Genomic DNA, 6,000 nt, shown 5'->3' with positions numbered 1-6,000 from the left:
TCTTCTTATTGGTGAACAGGTTTGGTACAGTCTTGTAATTGGTGGACAGGTTTGGTGCAGTCCTCTTGTTGGTGGACAGGCAGACAGAAATGCCCCTTCTCCCCAGAGGTGCTCTTGGACCCTGTATGGGGGTCCAATCAGAGTCTGCTCCTCCCTGGGCTCTATCTCCTCTCCACACCTTTCCTTCCTTCTTTCTCTGTCTCTCTCTCTCTGCTGTGTGTATTAATGGCTCTTCAGATTGTGCTCATCGGTGCAGGAGCCTTTTCTCAAGGTGATGTCATCCACAGCCATCTCTCCGCTCCGGCCGCGCCCGCGCTCCCCCTTCAGGATCACCTGGGAACAACAACGCAGTACAAGAAATACGTTATTTAGCTTATATAGCACTTTTCATTACAAAATGTAATCTCAAAGCACTTGAGAAGCAAAAACAAAAACAAAAAACTGGTACAACTAATTATCAAAATGGAATGTGACTAGTCAGCTTCAGACCAAGGTAGTATGGAAAAGCAGTCTGCTATGGCTTGAGGGGAGGGGGACATCGATGGTTAGCCAGGGAGAAAGGCAGTCTGCTATGGCTTGAGGGGAGGGGGGCATCGATGGTTAGCCAGGGAGAAAGGCAGTCTGCTATGGCTTGAGGGGAGGGGGGCATCGACGGTTAGCCATGGAGAAAGGCAGTCTGCTATGGCTTGAGGGGAGGGGGGCATCGATGGTTAGCCAGGGAGAAAGGCAGTCTGCTATGGCTTGAGGGGAGGGGGGCATCGATGGTTAGCCAGGGAGAAAGGCAGTCTGCTATGGCTTGAGAGGAGGGGGGCATTGATGGTTAGCCAGGGAGAAAGGCAGTCTGCTATGGCTTGAGAGGAGGGGGGCATCGATGGTTAGCCAGGGAGAAAGGCAGTCTGCTATGGCTTGAGAGGAGGCGGGCATCGATGGTTAGCCAGGGAGAAAGGCAGTCTGCTATGGCTTGAGAGGAGGCGGGCATCGATGGTTAGCCAGGGAGAAAGGCAGTCTGGTATGGCTTGAGAGGAGGCGGGCATCGATGGTTAGCCAGGGAGAAAGCCAGGAGCTCTTCACCAGGGTACTTTCCGACAGGGTATTCTCCGACAATCATAGTTCCTCCATAGCGTAGTAGTAGAACATCAATTGAGGACAAACATGATTCAAACATACACTCCAATAACCAATGTACCAGTTGTTGCTACAGGTCAGTCACAGATGGCAAAGACAAGTCAAGTGTGATGTTGGTGTCAGACATACTACTGTATACTGCTTTATACTTTATACATTGAGTATAAAAAACATTAGGAACAGCTGCTCTTTCCATGAAAGCCATGATCCCTTATTGATGTTACTTGTTAAATCCACTTCAATCAGTGTAGATGAAGGGGAGGAAGGATTGGCGCAGTGGTCTAAGGCACTGCATCGCAGTGCTAGCTGTGCCACTAGAGATCCTGGTTCGAATCCAGGCTCTGCTGTAGCCGGCCGCAACCGGGAGACCAATGGGGCGGCGCACAATTGGCCCAGCGTCGTCCAGGGTAGGGGAGGGAATGGTCGGCAGGGAGGTAGCTCAGTTGGTAGAGCATGGTGTTTGCAACGCCAGGGTTGTGGGTTCGATTCCCACGGGGTGCCAGTATGAAAATAAAAAAGAATAATGTATGCACTAACTGTAAGTCGCTCTGGATAAGAGCGTCTGCTAAATGACGTAAATGTAAAATGTAAATTTTAAAGCCTTGATACAATTGAGACATGAATTGTGTATGTATGACATTGAGGGTGAATGGGCAAGACGAAAGATTTGAGTGCCTTTGTACAGGGTATGGTAGTAGGTGCCAGGCGCACCGGTTTGAGTGTGTCAAAAACTGCAATGCTGCTGGGTTTTTTAATCTCAACAGTTTCCTGTGTGTATCAAGAATGGTCCACCACCCAAAGGACATCCAGCCAACTTGGCACAACTGTGGGAAGCATTGGAGTCAACATGGGCCAGCATCCCTGTGGAACACTTTCAACGAATTGAGGCTGTTCTGTGGGAAAAAGGGGGTGCAACTCAATATTTGGAAGGTGTTCTCTATATATGCTACTGTATACTGCTTTACACTCTCTATATACCACTGTATCCTGCTTTAAACTCTATATATTCTACTGTATACTGCTTTACACTCTCTATATACCACTGTAAACTGCTTTACACTCTCTATATACTACTATATACTGCTTTACACTCTCTCTAATCTACTGTATACTGCTTTACACTCTCTATATACTACTGTATACTGCTTTATACTCTCTCTTATACTACTGTATACTGCTTTATACTCTATATACTACTGTATACTGGTTTACACTCTCTATATACTACTGTATACTGCTTTATACTCTCTATATACTACTGTATACTGTTTTACACACTCTTTATACTACTGTATACTGCTTTACACTCTCTATATACTACTGTATACTGCTTTATACTCTCTATATACTACTGTATACTGCTTTACACTCTATATACTACTGTATACTGCTTTACACTCTCTATATACTACTGTATACTGCTTTACACTCTCTATATACTACTGTATACTGCTTTACACTCTCTATATACTACTGTATACTGCTTTACACTCTCTCTATACTACTGTATACTGCTTTACACTCTCTCTATACTACTGTATACTGCTTTATACTCTCTATATACTACTGTATACTGCTTTACACTCTCTCTATACTACTGTATACTGCTTTACACTCTCTCTATACTACTGTATACTGCTTTATACTCTCTATATACTACTGTATACTGCTTTACACTCTCTATATACCACTGTATACTGCTTTACACTCTCTATATACTACTGTATACTGCTTTATACTCTCTATACACTACTGTATACTGCTTTATACTCTCTATATACTACTGTATACTGCTTTACACTCTCTATATACTACTGTATACTGCTTTACACGCTTTATATACTACTGTATACTGCTTTACACTCTCTATATACTACTGTATACTGCTTTATACTCTCTATATACTACTGTATACTGCTTTATACTCTCTATATACTACTGTATACTGCTTTATACTCTCTCTATTACAAAAAATATATATACTTTACCCCCTTTTCGTGATATCCAATTAGTAGTTACGATCTAGTCTCATCGTTGCAACTCCCCTACCGACTCAGGAGAGGCGAAGGTCGATAGCCATGCGTCCTCTGAAACATGACCCTGCCAAGCCGCACTGCTTTTTGACACACCGCTCGCTTAACCTGGAAGCCAGCTGCACCAATGTGTCGGAGGAAACACCGTCCAACTGATGACCAAAGGCAGCTTGCAGGCGCCCGGCCCGCCACAAGGAAATCCCGGCCAGCCAAACCCTCCCCTAACCCGGACGATGCTGGGCCAATTGTGCACCGCACCATGGGTCTCCCGGGCACGGCCGGCTGTGACACAGCCTGGGATCGAACCCAAGGCTGTAGTGGCGCCTCAGCACTGCCTTAGACCGCTACGCCACTCAGGAGGCCCATACTGCTTTTCTCTCTCTCTCTCTCTCTCTCTCTCTCTCTCTCTCTCTCTCTCTCTCTCTCTCTCTCTCTCTCTCTCTCCCTCTCTCTCTCTCTCTCTCTCTCTCTCTCTCTCTCTCTCTCTCTCTCTCTCTCTCTCTCTCTCTCTCTCTCTCTCTCTCTCTCTCTCTCTCTCTCTCTCTCTCTCTCTCTCTCTCTCTCTCTCTCTCTCTCTCTCTCTCTCTCTCTCTCTCTCTCTCTCTCTCTCTCTCTCTCTCTCCTCCTCTCTCTCTCTCTCTCTCTCTCTCTCTCTCTCTCTCTCTCTCTCTCTCTCTCTCTCTCTCTCTCTCTCTCTCTCTCTCTCTCTCTCTCTCTCTCTCTCTCTCTCTCATATATATACACTACTGTATACTCACACTCTCAGTCCCCATGCCCCACAGTGTGATCTGGGTATGTCTCCAGCCGCTGCCTCCCGTCCTTCCCCACACGGCCGGGCTGTACTGCTTCCCTTTCTTCACAAACACCTGGAGCATACCCACGTGGTGCCCTGCCAGCTTGTGGCGGAACGACAGGCACAGGTTACCGTCGTTCCAGGGAGGGGTCAACGGGAGGACCAGGCGCGCCCCTCGCCCACTCCTCTTGTTGCCCACCTCTGGGATGGTGAGGTATTTTCCACCTGTGGAGAGGAAGAGGAAGAGGAAGTGACATCACAATCAGGGTAGTGTTCAATAGGAGAAAACGGGGGAAAACGTTTAGAACTAAGGAGATGCTACATGAAATTGTCCAATAAGATCACTGGTTTTGGTTTTCAGTTGCATGTGTCACAATCAGATGGCTTCATCCTTTTCTTATTGGCAGCTCCGTTTTACAGAATATTGTCCTCATTGAAATTAATTTGTCAAACCCCCAAAATGTCCTCCTGGGACTCTAAGTTATACTACTAAATAAAGTCAGACTAGGCTGAATTAAATGTGCTCTTGACATATGATTGAGTGAAACCATTGCAAAAACCAATTGTCCTCCTGTAATCAAGTGTTTTGTTTTGAAGTGGGATGTCAATGACTACATTTTGAATACTGTTGAATAATGCAGTCGCTTCAAAAGGCATTTGTTTCTTTAATGAATAATAACCACAGCTAGTTCTACCAAGTATCAGACCTTCCAGTGTAAAACCAGCAACACACTTTTAGAGCCAATGTTTTAAAATGAATAGAACATCTCTGTGCTTATCATTTAAATGTTAGTATCTGAATGCAAAAGTGAGGTTAAAGGGTTAGTTAACTTTTTGAAGTTGACATGCATCTCATTTTCACCTTCCCCTAAGGAAATGTTGTTTCCTCTGAACAGTTTCAGAAAATGTTTACCTAGTTATTTAGGCGATGTCCAGAATAATCTGGTTGCATTAATCTGGCTAGCAAAAAGTAAAGTCTAAATAAGTGAACTCTGGTTCTTACCAGATGGGTCTGGTGTGGTCTCCCAGTGCAGGTCGCCATCTTTGTCCCGGATCCAACCAAAGGCCGTTATCAAAGGAGCAGCTCAGGTAGCCAGCCTCTGAAGACGAATTTAAACAACATTGTTTCACATATTTCAAGTACCTTTTTCCCCACAAAGGCTCTCCTTGCTTGAACGTAGCTCACACAAAGGCTCTCCTTGCTTGAACGTAGCTCACACAAAGGCTCTCCTTGCTTGAACGTAGCTCAAATCACTCCTGCTGTGTGCCTTTGATTCCAACGGATGCAAAATAGTTTCCATTCTCTCTTATGTACATGAAAGAACTTACAGGAGATGTGAAAGACGTAGAAAGGTGGTGAACGAACAAGAACAGCAAATATTGATTTCTCTAGAGCGGTGGACTGAGAGCGCCGTGATGGATGAAATGGGAATGAACTGATCTGAAGTAAGCCTTCATTTCACTACATAATGTGTGTGGATTTGTGTGTATGCTTGTGTGTGTATGCTTGTGTGCTTGTGTGAATGCATCGTGTATTCGCATCTGTGCGTGTGTGTGTGCGCGTGTTCCGTCTGTGTGTGTGTGCATGTTCATCGAAGTGTGTCAGCCACATCATCATTTAATTTAGCTACTCCCCATAAACCATCAACAAATACGTTGTGGTCATGACAGTGAGTAATCGAATACGAATTATCATCTTGATTTTGATTGGTTTGTTTTGGACATAAGCCATATTAATTCATGCGTCGCAAGTACAAATTGGGTCTGAGATGAAACTAGCATTCATCAATTTGACCCTGAAAATAGGGTTGTGAAAAGCACCGCAGTGGATCATTCTCTGAGCCGATGAAAGCCCTGTTCCATGGCAAACTGCTGATCTGATGAAGTACGGAGGAGCCAATATAAGCCCATAGTGGAATCATTAGGCAATTGAAATAGTGTTCTATTGACATCAATAAAACACATAAGCAAACCCCAGATGTGGTGTATAATGCTCTCAAGTACAAAGCATACACTGCTCTTCCTTATTCAAGTGTGTGTGTGTGCGTG

The 6,000-nt window shown here is 44.8% G+C and overlaps 1 pseudogene; it reads right to left on the bottom strand.

Moving 5' to 3' along the window:
• Nucleotides 1-203: 203 nt before the first annotated feature.
• The window catches only part of LOC121556734, a 55,333-nt pseudogene continuing 49,536 nt past the window's right edge, over nt 204-6,000 (bottom strand).

The sequence above is a fragment of the Coregonus clupeaformis genome, unplaced genomic scaffold (genome assembly GCF_020615455.1).
Source record: "Coregonus clupeaformis isolate EN_2021a unplaced genomic scaffold, ASM2061545v1 scaf0034, whole genome shotgun sequence".
NCBI lineage: Eukaryota > Metazoa > Chordata > Actinopteri > Salmoniformes > Salmonidae > Coregonus > Coregonus clupeaformis.
The sequence above is the reverse complement of the archived record's forward strand: the minus strand, read 5'-3'. Positions and strand labels throughout refer to the sequence as shown.